Source organism: Lynx rufus, unplaced genomic scaffold (assembly GCF_022079265.1).
Source record: "Lynx rufus isolate CCGP_SWC_20201006 ecotype Redwood Valley unplaced genomic scaffold, mLynRuf1.p SCAF_5, whole genome shotgun sequence".
NCBI classification, from domain to species: domain Eukaryota; kingdom Metazoa; phylum Chordata; class Mammalia; order Carnivora; family Felidae; genus Lynx; species Lynx rufus.
In genome coordinates this window covers 63,486,099-63,505,356 of record NW_025814867.1, presented here as the reverse complement: position 1 = coordinate 63,505,356, position 19,258 = coordinate 63,486,099, and the positions used below count along the sequence as shown (strand labels likewise).

The window sequence follows — 19,258 nt, the reverse complement described above, 5'->3', positions numbered from 1 at the left end:
ATCAAAATTCTACCCACCCCACAGCATCTGGATTTACCATCTCACCAAGGCCTTCTCCAATTTCAGTCTGTGATAGTCTACCTTCTCTGAAACAGCAGTAAAGGTCATAGATTTTTTTCAAATATATTAATTCACTCATCCTTTTTTTTTTTAACAAATATTTCTGTAGTAAATATTTTGTACCAGGTACTGTTCTAAATGTTGGAAATATGGCTGTGAACAAGGTCTCTGCTTTCATTGGGCTTACATTATAATTAGTAACCAATAAATAGGTACCATGTCAAATGATGATAAGTGCTATGAAAAAAGATGTAGGGCAAGTAGAAAACGGAGTGCCAGAGTGGGAAGGATATCAGGTGGTCAAGAAAGGCCTCACTTCAGTGATTCTGGAGTAGAGGCAGAGAGCCATGAAGAACCTGTGGGATGAAATTTCAGATTAAAGGATCTAGCCAGTGCAAAGGCCCTGAGGCAGGAGAAAGCCTGGCATGCTCTAGAAAGGACACTAGTGTGGCTGAGCAGAGTGAGCCGGAGAGAGAATGATAGAAGACTCGGTCAGAAGGATAGCACCTGGAAGGTGATGAAAAGGTCTTTGATTTTTAGTCTGAGTGAATTGGGAATCCATGGGAGAGTTCTGAGCAGAGAAGTTACATTATTTTACTTAGATTTTTAAAAGGCTCACTCCATATGCTGTGTTGAAAATAGATTTCAGAGGAACAAGGACAGAAGGAGAAATGAAGTTAGGGGCTTTTGCAGTAAGAGGTGAGAGACAAGATGGTAGTAATGGAGGTGGTGAAAAGTGGTCAGAGTCTGGATATATTGTGAAGAAGGAATAAAAAGACTTTCTGATAGATTGAGAATATGAGGTGAGAGAAAAAAATGAGTCAAGGATGACTCCAAGTTCTTTGTTCTGAACAACTGGGAGGATGGGGAAGATTGGGAGGAGTAATTTGGGGTAGAGGAACAATAGTGTTCATTTTGGCATTTGTCTGATATACCTATTAGATGACCAACTGGAGAGCTAGTAGGCAGTTGGGTATGTGAATCCGGAGTTAAAGAGAGAAACCTACTCTTGAAACATAAATTTGGGAGTCAAAAGCATTTAAATTAAATGTAAAGCTGTGAGACTGGAGACCACTGAAAGAATTTTCAGGGCTTGGGAAGACGAGAAGAGACAGAAGACTGAGAAGGAGTAGCCAGTGCAGGGAAATGAGAATGATGTCCTGGAGTCCAAATGAAGAGAGTATGTGAAGAAGGAAGAAGCAATCCACTGTCTAAAATGCTGCCATTAAGTTGAATAATAAGAAAACTGAAAACTGTGTCTTGTATTTGGTAATGTGGAGGCCACTGAAAATCTTGATAAAACCATTTTGGCGGGGAGCAGTGTTAAGAAGGAAAGCACTGGGGCGCCTGGGTGGCTCAGTCGGTTAAGCGTCCTGACTTCGGCTCAGGTCATGATCTCACTGTCCGTGAGTTCGAGCCCCGCGTCGGGCTCTGTGCTGACAGCTCAGAGCCTGGAGCCTGTTTTGGATTCTGTGTCTCCCTCTCTCTCTGCCCCTCCCCCGTTCATGCTCTGTCTCTCCCTGTCTCAAAAATAAATAAAACGTTTAAAAAAATTAAAAAAAAAAAAGGAAAGCATTACCGGTGTGTGTTTAAGAAAGACTGGAGAGAAGGGAGATGGAAATACGAGATTTGCTAGAAAGGAGAGCAGTAGCTACAGGGCAAAGAGCGGTCAAGGGAGGTTTTGTTTTATTTGTGTAGGACGGACGATAATTCCACAGGTTTGTATGCTGTTGGAAATAACTCCAAAGGAAAAGAAATATTGTCGATCAGGAAAGGGAAGAGGTAATTTCTGGAAATATGTTTGTGGCTAGGCAAGAAGGGATGGAAACAAGAACACAGTGGAAGGATTTGGCTTCGGATGGGAGTCCAACCCCGTCATCCAGAGCAACGCGGAAGAAAGCAGGACATTTAGGCACAGATACAGTTAGTTGGGCGATGTGGGAGTTGGGAGGATAGGGAGGTTCTCTTCTGAGAGTTTCTGGTTTTCCCTCCACTGAACTGGAGGGAAAGGGAGGTAAAAGGATGGAGGAGGCCCTGGAGGCTCAAAGAGAGAAGAGAACGTGTGAAATGGTTATCTAAGCAAGCAGAGACTTGAACGGATCTGAACAATGCAGGAGGATGGCCAGCAGCTTGAAGGGCCCACTGAGGCTGGGAGTCATGAGTTGAATCTGAGACTTATCAGTGTGATTGTGGACATTCCCTCCCACTCCCATCAGCTGCTAGGGTGCCGGTGATGAGTAAGACGGAGTTGGGACTTAAGCAGGGTTTTACCTGGCATATGTGAGGAAGGAACAGAAGGAAAAGCAACAAAGGGAATGCGAATAAAGATAGTGAATGCAAGTGAGAGATTGTTAATGTCGGGCCGTGAAACATTAGCTGAGTAGGGGGGTGAGGGACACAGAAAGGGATGGATTATAGGTCCTGGTGAGGATGAATAATTGTTGGTGTTGGAGTACTGGAGGAAGTGGCCTGGAAAGATTGGGTCAGTAGTCTGAGAGTGGGATGCAGTAAACGGCCAGGTCTAGGGTGTGACTGCGGACTGAGGTGAGGCAGAAGACAGTCATTCATCACCACCACATGGGTCTTGTGTCCCCACTAAGCACTTAACGAGAGAGGAATCATATCTTGTAAGGCTTTACCTTTGTTCCCAAGCATCTAGCACAGTCAATGGACCTAACAGGGGCTTTGATAATATTTATGAATTAAGTGTTTCAACCATTGAGAAATACAGAAAATTTCTACCACTGAGAAATACAGAAAAATCAGGGCAGTGAGACTCAGATTTTCTGCTATAAACTACCACTTTCTGCATTACACCCCAAAATTATTGACAATCCATTGGAATCAGGTAGAGGGAATCCCTGGCCCTAGCGGGATTAAAGTAATGGTTTCAATTATTCAAAGCCAACCATAGAATTCCATTTCATTTATAATTTGTGAAAACATGAATTTGGACTTAATGGTTTTGAGCCTTAGCTGGTGAGTGAGACTAACCAGCTACTTAACATCTACCTCTCAGTGTGGCCATGTTATTTTATCACTATTATCAGATCTTTGCATCTCTGTGAAGAGAAGAAAATGAATTACCTATAAAAATTGCCTAAAAATGCAGTTTCATTTGGGAATCCATAGAGGTGCCTGCATGGAAATCCATAGAAATGCCTACATGCAAACCTTGAAACTGTAAAAACAACTAATTTTCACATGCATTTTATCTAAATGGGCTCACTGCTTGTAATCTGTATTTCAACATATTGCTAAATACTCAGGCCAAAAAGTACTAAATATTAGGAGAAATTATCTTCAGCCAAAACTAGCGTTAGTGACAAGCTCAGGGAAACAAGAGAAAAAACTTTTTGGGGTCATGGGCTGAGAGAATGAAAATAAACCAAAATTAAAACACACATACGCACACACACACACACACACACACACACCTTGTCAGATAAGGTGCACTCTCTTGCCCAGCAGTGGAGAGATAACTGGGGGGCTGAGGCTTATAGTAATCAAATTTGATCACACAGCAGCTTCGGCAAGGAAGGATTGAAATTAATGTTTTGGCAAGAGTCTACCTCCTCTCCTCTTGTCCTGCCCAGAGGGACAAAGCATTCAGAGGGACTGGGCGTGACAGTAACCCTCCACTGTGGTCCTTACCCAGTGTGGTTCTCTGCAATCCGCAAATCTCCCTGACCAAGTTCTCACAACCGCCCTAACACCACAGGTGTTAGTGTCTCACTTTGAGAGGATGTGAGCTGGAGGCCGGGTGGTCTGCTCAAGGACATCCAGCTCATACATGGCAGAGCAGTGATTCAAATCGCATCTTCGGGGTCCAAGTCGAGCCTTTTCCACACTCCAACCAGCTCTACATTTGTGAGTCCAGCTTGATGACCACATTGTCAGCTTGCACAGGACGTTTGCCCTGACTTGATGATGGTGCCTTTCAATTAGGATTACCATTTGGGAAGAAAAACATCCCAGAGGCAGGTTTTCAGCCTTGTGCTTTCTTCATTATGTCTCATATGTTTCTTCACGTTCTCATTCCCTCTGTTTTCCATCACTTCACACGGGGCTGTTACATATCTATGATGAATATTCTGTCACTCTGCCTCTTCCTTCCAAACCAGTTTCCCTATTGATATAGATGAATCTTCCTAAGATGCTGGCTTCATTACTGATTTTAAAACACTCAGGATATTGTCCTCAGGATCAGGTACAAACTCCTTGGCTTGACATTCAAGGCCTTCACAATTTGGCTCCAAACTATTTTGTAATCTTATGCCCAATTCCCCCTGTCCTTGGTCGCCCCAGAGCATGCATATTCCCAAATCTGAAGCTTTATGTCCTATGCTCACTCTGAACAGTGTTCATCCTCATCTCTCCTCTTACATCTATATATTCAATTTCTATTATTTTAAAGCTGAGGTCTAGTTTTACTCCTTTGGTGACTTTCAGGGCTAGAGCCTTCTGTTGGCCCCTTCATATCCACTTTCCACCCCCCACCCTGCTCTGAGCCCCAGGAAATGAGTGCCATGGGTAGGCCCTTTTACTCTCTAAATACTGACCTCTCTGTGGTTCTGTTCCACCCAACATTTACCTTGGTAAATAGCCTTTTTAAAAAAGGAAAGTCTCCGGTAATTCCCAATTTGAACCTAACAGCTTCTTCCTACCAGGCTCCTGATGGATACCTTTTCGTTCCTCTATATACTCACAGGATTTATTTATTGCTTTAAGCCGCCTTATATCATAGCAAAGACTGCCTTGAATTAAAGGCCATTTCCCTCTGTGGTTATATATTTCTAGCCTGACTAAAGTTTCCTGAAGGCAGGAAATATGTATTATGCTCCTGTGTATGCCTTACCACCTTCCATCCCAACAATACTTAGCACATCTTTTATCTGTATGTATCTCTGTATAGAGAACACCTAAATTGATTAGAAAAGGCAGACCTACTTAAAGTAAAAAAAAAAAAAAAAATCACATGCTTGAAAGTATCTAATTATAAAGGAAACAGGTAATTGAATGATGCCAGGAGTTGATAATGATATATTGTACCTTCCTTCTCCAGGTAATTGGTTCCAATTTAGTCCTGCTTAGAATTAAGCAAATCATTACAATAACTCAAAGACATCCCCATTGGCCTGTTTCTTCCTAGCCAGTTGGGGACAGCTGCAAATGTGGTAGCAACTTTAAGAATCTGCCACGATCTTTTTTGTCCCTCAGAAATGGCTTCTAAAAGACCTGGAAAATGATTTTCCAGAAATCAAGAGAACAACCAAAATTGCTGTAAAAGGTAAATTTATCTCCTGTGACTTTTGTGAATACTAAAATAATAAATATAAAATACCAGGGTGCCTGGGTGGCTCAGTCGGTTAAACGTCCGACTTCGACTCAGGTCATGATCTCACAGTTCGTGGGTTTGAGCCCCATGTCAGACTCTGTGTTCACAGCTCAGAGCCTAGAACCTATTTCAGAGTCTGTGTCTTCCTCTCTCTCTGCCCCTCCCTGGCTCGCGCTCTCTCTTTCTCTTTCTCTCAAAAAATGAATGAAACATAAATAAATATATAAATAAGTAAATAAATAAATAAATAAAACTTAGTTCAATGCCTGGCATGTGGTATTATTCAGTGGGTTTCTCCCTTCTGTCTTATACTAAGATGCGTATACATTATATATGCACATATAGACACACACATATAATTATATTAAAATGTAGAGTTATATATACAAAATATACACAGGTTTAATTATAAATGTGTTGCAAACATTAAATATAGCATCAACATAATACAGACTGTACTTTTGGAAGCTTAAACTGAGAACAAAATGTATCTGCTTTTAATCATAGTAAATATGCAATACGTTAAGAGAAATAACCATTTCTCAAAATTCATAAGCAAGAGAATCACTGCCTAAGACAATTTGCTGAGAATTAAATGTAGTCTGTACGGTGTGTTTGTGGCTATTGTGAATTGCAGCTGGGAAAATGTTTTGATTGTTTTATTTAATTGCCTCAGGCATTATAATTGGCTCTAAGTCTAATCTCTACAGGTTTTATAAGGATACTTTAAGAAGAAAGACCACTGAATCAGTTGGCTAGAAAAGAAAGTTATAAAGAACCAGCTAAAAAGTGTCTTTATTCCCTTGTAAAAATCTCACAAGTAACGCAAAGTTGAGAAATGCATTACACTGAATCCCAGCTCTAGGTTAGATGGGAGTAAATTGGGCTGTTTCAGCTAGTCTCCATCTTTGCTTCTTTCTCTTCCTGCTTTTTTTATTCCTTTGCTACTTTGTTTCTGGGTCTCTGCTTCTTTGATCTTGGCTTCTACTGTCAGGTGGCTTCCACTCTCTGTCTCTTTCTGTGGGTTCCCTGGCTTCCTCTCCATTCTATTGTTGGCTGAGTCTGCGCGTCTCAAGTGTCGCTGGTCAGGGACCTTCTAGAGGGTCAGTTCCCACTCACAGAACATGTCTGTAGAGCCGAGCTCCGGCTCTCGCTCTGCTTCTAGCAGTGTGGCCTAGGGATGGTGTCATGTGATACCTACATTTCAGAGAGACTCCCCCAAGTGGTCTGTGGACACAGTTGGCACCAGTGTAATAACACCCATGGGACACCTTCCCTCTGGCTGCCCAAGACTGTAGATGCTGCCAGTTACAAGACATTAAAATGCAAACGCGTATCTTAGAATCAGCAACATGGGTATTATTAATTTATAGATGAGGCTTAGTGCCATTCCAGCCGCTTTCCTGTGGAATAGGTGGGAATATATGAAGTTACTGAGTGTATACTTGTTTGGCATTCTATACGCTTCCTTGGCGTCATTAAATGCTCAGAAAAACCCTTTGAAATGTGTGTTGCTTTACAGATGAGAAACTTGCCCGTGATCATAGATCGTGAACTAGCAGAGCAAGAATGTACCCCCAGGTCTTTCTTGTTCTGAGCTAGGCCAGCCTGTGAAGGTTGGACTGTGATTGGAAGGTTGGACGAGGGGTACCTGGGTGACTCGGTTGGTTAAGCATCCAACTCTTGATTTTGACTCAGGTCGTGATCTCATGGTTGTGAGATCGAGCCCTGTGTGGAGCCCCATGTTGAGCCCCACATCGGGCTCTGAGCTGAGCATGGAATCGGATTAAGATTCTCTCTCTCCTTCTCTCTCTGCCCCTCCCCTGCTCACGCTCTCTCTCTTTCTCTCTCTCTCTCAAAAAAAGGGTGGGCTAGAAGGACAACTAATATTCTTAGAAAGCCCTCTAACAGACCAGCAAACTACCAGCATCGAGGACACACATGAATAAGTGGGTGCAACTCCCTAGCGTCTGAGGTCTGGTAGTTAATACTGCCTGTTGGGAATAGGGAACTAGCCCCTGGCTTTCTGCACCTGACACCCTAGCCTTGAGTGGGGTCTCATCAGCTCCCAAGGGCCTATCACCTATCACACAGGAAAGCCACACTATGTCCGTTATATTCTGCATTCATTTCTCATCATTTTGTCCAGCCTGATACAGATCTGACCATGGTCAGCTAAGGAGTCTAAAGCCCTTACTTTCTTTTTGCTGTTTTTCGGTGGCAGTGGTTTGCTCATTTGGCTCTACAAGTCTAAAAGGATTCCATTTTATAAGAAGACCCTAAAAACATGATTTAAGATATTTTCCTTTCATTTCATTCAGCAGATAGACAATAATGAACCCGGAATTTATCTAGTATAAAAAGGACTTGAAATGGGAACACAGTTGGTGCCTGGGTGGCTAAGTTGGTTAAGCATCTAACTTCAGCTCAGGTCTGATCTCATCATTTGTGAGCTCGAGCCCCACGTAGGGCTCTGTGCTGACAGCTTAGAGCCTTGGAGCCTGCTTCAGATTCTGTGTCATTCTCTCCCTCTCTCTCTGACCCTCCCCCACCTGCACTGTGTGTGTGTCTCTCTCTCAAAAATAAATAAACATTAAAAAATATTTTTTTAAAGAAAAAAGAAACGGGAACACAGCCATTTCAGAGTATTGTACCTGAGATAAAGATTTCCACCGTGGACAGAGAGGAATGGCTGGAGGTAAGATTTCATCGTTACAGATTACATTGTTGCTCTGAGCTCCTCAAACTCTCATCAGACAGCCAGGGGCATGTGTGTCTAAACGGAAAAAAGCAGGGCGCCTGGGTGGCTCAGCTGGTTAAGTATCCGACTTCAGCTCAGGTCATGATCTCACGATCCGTGAGTTCCAGCCCCATATCGGGCTCTGTGCTGACAGCTCGGAGCCTGGAGCCTCCTTCGGATTCCGTGTCTCCCTCTCTCTCTGCCCCTCCCCCACTCACGCTCTGTCTCTCAAAAAATGAATAAACATTAAAAAAAATAATAAAAATAAAAGGAAAAAGGCAAAGGGCAAGAAGTCAGACCACAATGGGGCTATAGCTCTCCACAAGATGGGAGTCTTTGATGCGGCTCACTTTTGTAGGCCCTATTGTTCCTGAGGCAGAGCTGCAGGAAGCAGGGCCAACTGCTACTCCTACAAAGCCGTGGCAGGTAGTCTAATCTCCAACTCCATGACGTGCCCTTGGGCCAGAGTAACTTGCGTGAACTCAAGGTTGCCCGCGGTTCCCCCGACTCCCTTCCAAAGCCAAGAGAAGCAATTCATGGGAAGGTCTCTGCCAAAGTCTGCGAGATGCAGTAGACTTCAACAACAACCATAAGCAGCTGCCACATATTGGGGACATCCCTTGTTTCAGACGTGTCACACATTTCATCTCATTCGAGCCTCCCAACCATCCTATGAATACCTATTATTACTCCAACTTTAAAATAAAGAGACTGAGATCTGGAGCCAGCTAAACTACTTGCCAAAGTTGACACAGCAACAAATGGCGGAGTTAGCACTCAAATCGAGAGCTGAGTGATGCCCAGACCGCTACACCGTGTCACCATCTGAATTCCCAGGGCCTAGACTGGCCACATCTATGGTGACCGATCAAAGATTCCTATTCCAGAAAACAAAACAAAACAAAACAGAACAGAACAAAAACCAAAATGCCTATAGGTTGAGGTAAGCTCTGCTTCAGTTCATACTCATAGATTTTAAAACAAATAAATGAAGAAACCAATACAAGAATTTTGTGTTTTCTCCTGCCTTTAAGGCTGTTTACATTGTCTGGTCTTGATGCCAACTCCTCCTTTTTCCTCAGCTCCCTTTGACCACCAGCTTCAACATCCCATCCAGCTCTTGGCTGTCTAGTGATTGACTCTGCCATTTTTGGCCCCCCTGGCTTCCATCTTAGCTCCATCCTGGCTCACCCCAATTCGGAAACCTACTCCTTTGGCATATTTCATACCTGTAGCTGTTACCTGAACACCTCTTCCCTTGAGTTCAGCAGGTCAAGTTCATGAAACCACTCTGCACAGAGGGTCTCTAGGAAATGGGTGGGAGTTGAGAAGATGAGTCTCTTAGAATTCCCCATCAGGCCTTGATCTTGATATAAAACCAGTTGGATGGGAATATCCAGGACACAAAAAGAATTGCCTGGCAAACCAAAGTTAGGTAGTCAAGTTCTGTTGGAACTCTGTGGTTTATTGTTGGGTCTCTGATTGTTCAGTAGTCGGGTTTCGGCATAGAGGAATAGGAGCTGGGTGTGTGTGTGTGTGTGTGTGTGTGTGTGTGTGTGTTTCTGACTGAGCAGGTGCAGTGCAGAAAGGTTGTATTAGGAGGAAACGTAGAAGCTGTGATTTAAGAAGGAGAGGTAAGCAGATACGGGGTATTTTGCTCAGAGCAATGATGTAATCTGTAATGATGAAATCTTACCTCCAGCCATTCCTCTCTGCCCACGGTGGAAATCTTTATCTCAGATATGGGGAACTTTGAGTGATCTTTCCTTCTCATCTTCCAACTTTTACTTTCATAAACCTTCTTCCTTTTTTCCTCATTGGTCAGTTTATACACTCAAAACATACTATATTGTATCTGAGTTCCTGGGATTCTGCATTAACTCTATGCAGTGAAAAATTTATTCTCATCTACTTTCCTTATGAAGAAGAACATTATTCCAAATACATCTCCACATATCCTTTCTGGAAGACATTATTGACTCTACTGCATCATCTCGCAAATTTTCTCCTTAGACAAAACTCAAGAAATGCTCAGCTGCTTCTCATAAAGGAATTTTGAGGCAACATTCAGACCTGCCAACCATCCAGAGGCCCGTGTTGTTACCTCAGTGCCATAAACTTCAAATGAGTCTCCTGGCATAACAGTCTGAGAGATTTGCCAGTTCTAAATGAATGATTTGCTCTTCCACTGGCATCCCATTGTCCTTAAAACAGAGGCAGAAAAGAAGAGAAGAAAAGGAGTGGAAAAAAAAGAAGGAAAGAGAAGGGACAGGAAGGGCAGGGGAGGAAAGGAAGCAAAGGAAAGAAAATAGCCATTTCACCTTGCTGATCCATGCACTTAATAGATGCTCACTAAACGTTTGTGGCAGAACCCATGAGTAGTTGTTATCTCCAAACAAATGTTCTTCAAGAGTTGATAAGAATCTCCAGGCGCTGACAAATGGTATTCCCTTTGGTAGAACAAGTTCCAAATTGCCGAGTAGTTGGGAATTTGTTTAATGGTGTCAGCTTGGGCACAACGTCATTATTTCATGCAAGTCCCATTTTTAAGTGCTTACTACTTGTCAAGAGCTGTGTTTGACACGTAAATTTTTTCTAATCTATTCAATAACACTGGATATGCATTTTATTTTATTTTTTCAGTTTGAAGAGGAAGAAAGTAAAGCATAACCTCTCTAGGTTATGCTGCCTGCCCAAGATTACATAGATAGTGAGTAATGTTGCTGGATTCCTACCCCAAGTAGGTCTGCATTCTTCCTGTATGCATTCACACATCTTCAACTTGTCATAACCGAACTCTAAGAAAAATACAGGAACTCCAAACATTACTTGGGATATGTAATTTATTCAGTGGATAGGTTTTCTGAAAGCAAAACTGTTTCACCTTTATACAGCATTTTAGAAAGCATTAAGTACCTATGCAGATATCACTTTATCTCACTTATCTTCACTCAGACCTTATGGGACATTATCATTATTTTTATAGTCTAGAGAATGTATAAATTTATTGGATCAGAAAGATTGGAAAACCTTCCCCAGGACACATGGACAGAAGTAGCATAGCCAGAACTAATCACAAGATTTTTGTGGTTTTCACCACATGATTTCACATCCCAAAGATAGCAAGGAATCCTAAAAGGCTGAACAGAGAAGCAGTCAGCAGACGGGTTCTTGTCTAACACTATGGAAACAGAATTGAAAGTCAATACGTGCTAAAATATAATGCTTCACGCATGTGCCTTTAAAGAACATATATAGCAACCACATTTCAGGGGTAATTGTGCATGGTTTCTATAGCAATATGATTTATTTCCAGTGGAATTTGCCAACTTAAAATAGGTTTTCCTCATCGAAAAAAAACAAATAAAAAGTTCACTGATATTTGTTTTTCCATTATACAAAGATCATCATGTTTGGTTATGGCAAAAAGACAATAATTTTTGCCACAGAGCAAACAGGAGAAAAGGTCACCATTGTTTGTCTGAACAAAATGGATTCCCATTGGTCTTGAGGAGCTGCAGCAAACAAAGTTCTGGACATGGCATGCCCAGGCTGGAGGTCGATGCAACGTTGGCAAGTGTACTACAACACAAAGAAGTTTAAGTTTGCCTTCCTTAACTAGAAAAAAATTTTAAAGAGAAAGAAGAATGATTTTCTGCAGAAATGATCACTTCGCCTTGGATGGAGGAGGGAAGTCCAGAACTAGAAGAAAACAACAGTAATGAAAGCTCATGTGACTTGTGCTTTCTCTGTCAACACCATTCTAAGATCCTCTACGCCTGGGCTCAGTTACTCTCCCAACAGCCTGCGAGGTAGAAACTATTTCTATCCCTGATTTGCAGCTATGAAACCAACACAGAGTTGTGCATCTTGCCCGAGCACACCCAGTTGGCCCCAGAAGCAGGGCATTGAGCCACTCTTCTATGCAAGCATGGAAATCAAAATGAGGAAGTTTCTTGCCCAAACTCCAACGGGGTCTGACATGACGGAAGTTAAGATCTAAGACTGCAGATTCTCCGGCATTTCCATCATTCCAAGCTGGCCCTTCATGCGTGGCCTCAGGTATCAGAAGAATGGAGCCTCCCAGGAAGCCCAGTGGTAAAAGCCCTAATGCTTGTTTTTCTCATGCTTTTTTAATAAACACGCTCATTCCTCTACTTTCAAACAGCTCTCTCCAAAACTTCCTCGACAACTCAAACCCTGCAGAAGCTACTTTAAGGGTATGCCTGAATTTTGGTGGCACTACAATTTGATTAGCTGATAATTATTGAGCCTCAGATTTGAGCTTGAAGCTTTGCCACATAGCAATTGTCATGTTTGGAGGAATGGGGTTTGAACTGCGTTTCTTTTAGTCAAGGAGTGATCATATAAAATGGCTGCATTCCATACACCAGCTGTCTTTGCTGACCTTGTAGACAAAAGTATCTCCAGTGAAAACAGGGACTTCAGCAGCTACTTGTTGGGACTGAAAACCAAGTTTGTCTGTGAGCTGAAGCATGAAGATAAACATAAGGAGGCAGTTTTGTATAGTGATGAATGTTGCTTCTACATGGGGATCAAATCTCAACCCTAACAACTACTAGGTCAATAATCCTGAGCAAGTTATACAATCCTTCTAAGGCTCAGTTTTCTCCTCTGTTGAATGGAGCTAAGAACACCACCTCCATAGTGTTGTCAAAATTAGGCAAGAGAATTAATATACAGCAGTAAGAGCAGTATCTGGCCAACTGTAGGCCTCACCCCCTGCTTCCTTTGCCCTTGGTGCTCCAATACTGAACTTCCCCAAAATGCCATGTTCTCTAAGCCTTCCATTCTGCCTGGAAGGCTCTTTCCCTTTGTGTCTTCTTGAAAACCCCGTATCATACTTCAAGTTTAGCTCAAGTGTTTCATGACTCACCCAGGCTGCCTTCAACATCTCTCCCATCCTTCCACTGTTTCTAGTAAACCACCATTGCGTTGCTCATTACACTGTAATGTTTGGCCAGTGTGCCTTTCTCTTCATTCCACTCCTTGAGCGTGCATTTATCCTCCATGCCCAGCACAGAGCCTACACGCAGTGGGCATTCACTAAACAGCTGTTAAGTAGATGAACAGGCAAACACTGAGTTTGCCTATAAAGTCCAGGCTTACGTGAATAAAATAAGAAAATCTTCTGGAGGTACTAACAATCTAATGCAATTAATCAGAAGGGCTCCAACCAATAAAATGTAAAGTACACTCCCATTTCGGTTTTAATTAAACTCCCAAGCTTTAAAAATTATAATCCAAACATAATTAGACTCAGAAGAGATTCTAGATTGTTTTGTGACAGAAGATGACTTTTGAGGCCAGTGGAAGGAGACTGATACCATGACCCAACTTGCACAAGAGAAATTCCACAGGATTCAAATTCATGTCCCAAAAAGCATATCAGTAACCAACTAGGTGTTGTCTTTCACATGAAACTAACAGTCTGTGGAAAGAGTTATAGCCCTTTCATTGTTCCAAGAGGATATGAAGTTCTAGAGAAGTTTCTCTATAATAGATCTAGAGCTAAGGGCTAAGTCTGGAAAGCAGCCCAACCACATCATTCAAGGCTTCTCTGGCCTACAATGCTGTAGCAGGCAGGATACCAGTAGTCTGATAAGGGTAGAATATTTCCACATTTTCTAAATGAAAACCAGGGGAATATGCACTGAAGGAAACTTTGTAAAGACACCCTACGGAATGCCACCCCTCATATAGTCTGCTGACCAGCCACCTTAAGCTGCATTAGCTCACAACCAATGGAGAAACTGGAAGTCAGTGGTATCAGGGTAAAGTCTGGATATCCCCAAGGCCCCTGGAAAAAGACCCCACAGAGCAGAAGGAAAGGCAAAGCTTACTCTCTGACAGGTCCCATAAGAATTTCTCACCTGTAGCCAGATTACACAAGATGTCTCAGGGTTGGAGAAGACCTATAGTATAAAAAGCTTCTATAGACACTTCTCTAAAGAAGAAATCCAGCTGGCCAACAGGCTCCTGAAAAGATGCTCAACATCACTCCTCATCAGGGAAATACAAATCAAAACCACATTAAGATATCACCTCATGCAAATCAGAGTGGCTAAAATGAACAAATCAGAAGACTATAGATGCTGGAGAGGATGTGGAGAAATAAGAACCCTCTTGCACTGTTGGTGGGAATGCAAACTGGTGCAGCCACTCGGGAAAACAGTGGGGAGGTTCCTCAAAAAACTAAAAATAGATCTACCGTATGACCCAGCAATAGCACTGCTAGGAATTTACCCAAGGGATACAGGAGTGCTGATGCATAGGGGCTCTTGTACCCCAATGTTTATAGCAGCACTTTCAACAATAGCCAAATTATGGAAAGAGAGTAAATGTCCACCAGCTGATGAATGGATAAAGAAGTTGTGGTTTATATATACAATGGAATACTACTTGTCAATGATAAAGAATGAAATATGGCCTTTTGTAACAACATGGATGGAACTGGAGAGTGTTATGCTAAGTGAAATAAGTCATACGGAGACAGACAGAGACCATACGTTTTCACTCTTATGTGGATCTTGAGAAACTTAACAGAAGACCATGGGGGAGGGGAAGGGGAAAAAAAAAGTTAGAGAGGGAGGGAGGCAAACCATAGGAGACTCTTAAAAACTGAGAATAAACTGAGGGTTGATGGGGGGTGGGAGGGAGAGGAAAGTGGGTGATGGGCAGTGAGGAGGGCACCTGCTGGGATGAGCACTGGGTGTTGTATGGAAACCAATTTGACAATAAATTTCATATTAAAAATATAAAAAAATGAAAAGCTTGTATAGATTACAATCACTTTTGTAGACTCCATCTGCAATGTCATAGCCAGAAGGGTGTATGTATGTATGTGTGATAAGAACACCACTATATATTCCTCCAGATGCAGGACAATCTGATACTTCTTAAAACATCAATACTGGGAAGGCAGAGTGTGTCCATATTGAGACCCACAGAATCCAGTTTACAGGGCTTCTTCCAGCTGGGCCAAGAGGTAGCTGTGTATGGGCTGCAGAATCTGTGTCTTTTGTGAGATTGAAATCATGGTAGTACCAGAAACTCATGCCCAATTCCATTTCACTGGTATTAAAAAATAGTCCAATACTCCCACAGGGAGAATGAATTGTGCACTGGCCACATGCAGCGGCATTGCTTTGGTAGTTTTATACTTGAAGTTATGGTCTAAAAAACCTCCAGGTATGAAAGCCACATACGAACTCTAAACAGTCAGTACCTCATCTGTTAAGTTCCCATGCCTGGACAAGCTAATGTCAACTCACCATGTGATACTCAGTTTGTACAATACATTATGAACCTGGAAAAATAGAATCCAGTTTACATTTTTCATCACTTTCCCACTTGGTTGTCTCTAGGTTTTCATAGAACAATGGTTATCAGGCCCTAATTGATATCTCCCTCCATGTGGTGGGCACTCAGTGCAAGAAATGCTTCTACTGTCTATCTGGTCCCTCTCTGATTCCTCCCCAGAGAGGAGGACTCCTCTTACCAGTGACTTTGTGACAGAAACCAGGCAAAGAGAGCTCAGTCCTTTCCTCTGACCTTATTCTAGAGAGTCAACTGCCCAAAGAAATCAAGTATTCTGTTCTGATTCTCAGTACTATAAGTTTTTCAAGAGGAGAGCTCCATATGGAAAAGCTTTTGGTCGTCCAGATGAGCTTGTGACAGATGGGTAGTTCTGCTTGATTCTGGAGTATAGTATTAGGAAGTCCCTTCTTGCTGCACCCAAACCACATTCACCAACCTAGCCTTTACCAGCAAAAGAGCTTATACATTGGGCTCCATCTATCTGACTGTTCTTTGTATTTTACTTAGTTCAGAACTGGGTTGGGGAAAATGGGTATATTTATCAGCTCCCTAAAACCCCAATATGTTTTTGTAGACTCAGTTGATATTACCCATGGACCACCTTGTATGTGCCACAGCAGGACAGATGGCAGTATCTAATCAATGGCCTTTGATCCTTCAGGGAAAGGCCCAACAATCAATGGATCTCCAAGATAAAAGCCTTCGCTTACAGTGTTTGCTAATTTCCATGGTGCACATACCTACACCATGGCTGGTATCAAGCTACGCTTGGGACATCACTGAAAAGACTTGGGAGATGTTCGAAATCTGCTCTCTCCAGCCAAAGAAGAGCCAACTGAGCCAACCTGTTGTACCTCTTTAGAGCCGGGGAACACTTCCTTCCACAGGTGCAGATGCCCCTGGCACATGGTCAGAGCTGGAATTTCTGTTTGGTGATAGTTTGCTGCCCTGAGAACTGCAACTTCAGGGAAAGGCCAAGCTTTTGTTCCATATTCAGTGGCAAGTCTACTGTCAGCTCAATACATAATTAAAGGAAACAAGATGAGAACAAGATTACCTTGCAGGAGGCCACACCAGAAGCCAGCCCAGCATGGATTAGGACTTTCTAAGTTCCTGCAGTGACACATTTCCTTACTCGCATTTTGGAGCTCGGTAATCACTTCTCCATCACATAAGAGAGGTCATTTTTTCTGTCCCTTGCCCTCATTTTCTAACCAACAGAAACACCAGAGTTTGGATTCTGTGGAAGGGTTGAATGATCGTGGACTGGTTGCTTACACAATCTTGATCCTAACTTTCCATATTTGAGAAAATGGAGATTGTGATATTCTTCCCAGAGGTTGTTGGAAATATTATAAAGGATGTTTCTAAAACTGTTAAGGTGGTGCGTTGCTTGCAGCAGGCACACAATAAATAGTAGACATGCAATCACCCCTGTGTTGGTGGCAGGGGGCACACATTCAGCCTGAGGGGAAGGTGTGGCGAGTAGAGCTCAGCAGACGCAGTTCCTTTTGATTCCATCCCCTCAGTTTGTGCTGTTTACATTAGTTTTGTCTACTTGGCCAGATACTACATATCTGTTCTCCTTCCAGTTCCACCTTCTTCTGAGGCTTCTTCTCAGAAGTCATCACTATTAAGGGGTCACAGGAACTGTAAGCAGAAGTGTAAGCAGAAGGACTCTTGCTTCCAGCAATGGATAAAGGAAATTGTCTTTAACATGCATGTCTATACCATTAGCATTTCATGTTTTAAAATATGCATTTTAAGAAGGGCCTGAGTGGTTCAGTCGGTTAAGCATCTGGCTCTTTATTTTGGTTCGGGTGATGATCTAACGGCTCCCGCATTCGAACCCCGCGTCGGGCTCTGCGCTGACAGTGGAGAGCCTGCTTGGGATTCTCTCACTCCCTCAGAGGACCTCACAAAATCCACCAGCCACAGCATGGTCCAGAAATGGAGACTGATTCCACACAACCCCCAGAGGTGCTGCAGGATGAGAATCATGTCCCCAGAGCGGCACAAAAGCAACAGAGAGAGCTATTAGGTATGAAGGGTGTTTGTCATGAGACTGAGGAATGCTGGGCATGACCTGAGAGCAGGATGGATGCCTTAATGGCCCCAGAGCTAGCAGGCAACAAATAAGAACTAGATGCCTGCCTCTGCCCCCCGCACCCCAAAGTCTTCCAGGGACTGGGATAGAGCCAGAGAAATTGGGAGGAAGGCAACCTGGATTGACTTAGAGTTCTACCTCCAGCAGAATGAGGTCTTGTCAAATAAATTCTTTTGAGTTATGGACAAACGAAGCAGGGACATCTCCCATATACTCCAGTTTGTGGTTTTAAAGTTATACCTATTGCCCAGGAGTTCCCCTAATTTCATGTTGTTCTCATCAATGAATCTCCCAGAGTGAAGTAGAGAGAGTAGAGCTTTTGCAACCAGACAGACTTGTATTCAAGTCCTAACCCTCTGGATTCCAGTCCCTACTTCATATGCGATGACAGGCAAATTAACAGTATTTAAACCCTTTTGAGTATCAGGTGCCTCACCTGTAGAGTGGTGGTTAGTAGGAGGATTAGAAGACAAGACAGAAGATCATTTCCAGGGGAGTCTGAGCAGAGGAGGCCTCCAGCAGGGACTGGTGTGATAGTTGTGATTCTTGGCTTCCCGTACTGCAGAGTGATGTCGCCATGGCTCACAGACGAAGGGGAAGGAACCCTGATGGATGGGCCACCATGGCTCCCCCTAGGCTGGGTGACGTTGTGAGGACATCATAGACTTCATGGAAATATTCCAGATGCACAGGCCGAGAGGGGAGCTTGGAAAGGAAAGGTTCTGTTAGAGGAGACGGACAAGAAACCTTCTACAAGAAGCTGTCGCATCATCTCACCTTTTGTTTCGCAGATGCAATTATATCAACTCGCAAAGGTGAGAGAACGTGCCACAAACCAACAAACATTTCCAAAGAATAAAAAGTTTTCATATACATGTATATTTGTATATATGTATATCACACCAGTTTTTTAAATTTTTTGTTTGTATTTTTATTTTTTTTAATGTTTATTTTTCAGAGAGAGAGAGAGACAGAGACAGAGCATGAGCCGGGGAGGGGCAGAGAGAGAGGGAGACACAGAATCCAAAGCAGGAGCCAGGCTCTGAGCTGTCAGCACAGAGCCCGACATGGGGCTCGAACTCACAAAATGTGAGATCATGACCTGAACTGAAGTCGGACGCTTAACTGCTTAACCGACTGAGTCCCCCAGGTGCCCCTGTATCACACCAGTTTTAAGGTAATGAGTGAGCATCGTGAATTCCAATTTTCATTCCAAGAAAAACTAAGTAGAATGTATCATTTTTGTTTTTTGTTTGTTTGTTTGTTTGTTTTTTTAATTTTTTTTTCAACGTTTATTTATTTTTGGAACAGAGAGAGACAGAGCATGAACGGGGGAGGGGCAGAGAGAGAGAGGGAGACACAGAACCGGAAACAGGCTCCAGGCTCTGAGCCATCAGCCCAGAGCCCGACGCGGGGCTCGAACTCACGGACCGCGAGATCGTGACCTGGCTGAAGTCGGACGCTTAACCGACTGCGCCACCCAGGCGCCCCAGAATGTATCATTTTTGTATACATGCTTACATGTCTAAAGATTTAGGAGTTTAACAAGATACTCTTTTTTCCCCTTTTTCAGTTATATCCAGATGTTTTTAATCTATGCAAAGTAATGATGGATATGTGCTACATCCTTCAACTGATTTGCAAGATGTATTTACATGAAATAAAGGAGTTT

The 19,258-nt window shown here is 42.8% G+C and overlaps 1 pseudogene; it reads left to right on the top strand.

The window, feature by feature from the left end:
• Positions 1-15,193: 15,193 nt before the first annotated feature.
• LOC124527183 (ATP synthase membrane subunit K, mitochondrial-like) lies at positions 15,194-15,376 on the top strand (annotated as a pseudogene).
• Positions 15,377-19,258: the final 3,882 nt, after the last annotated feature.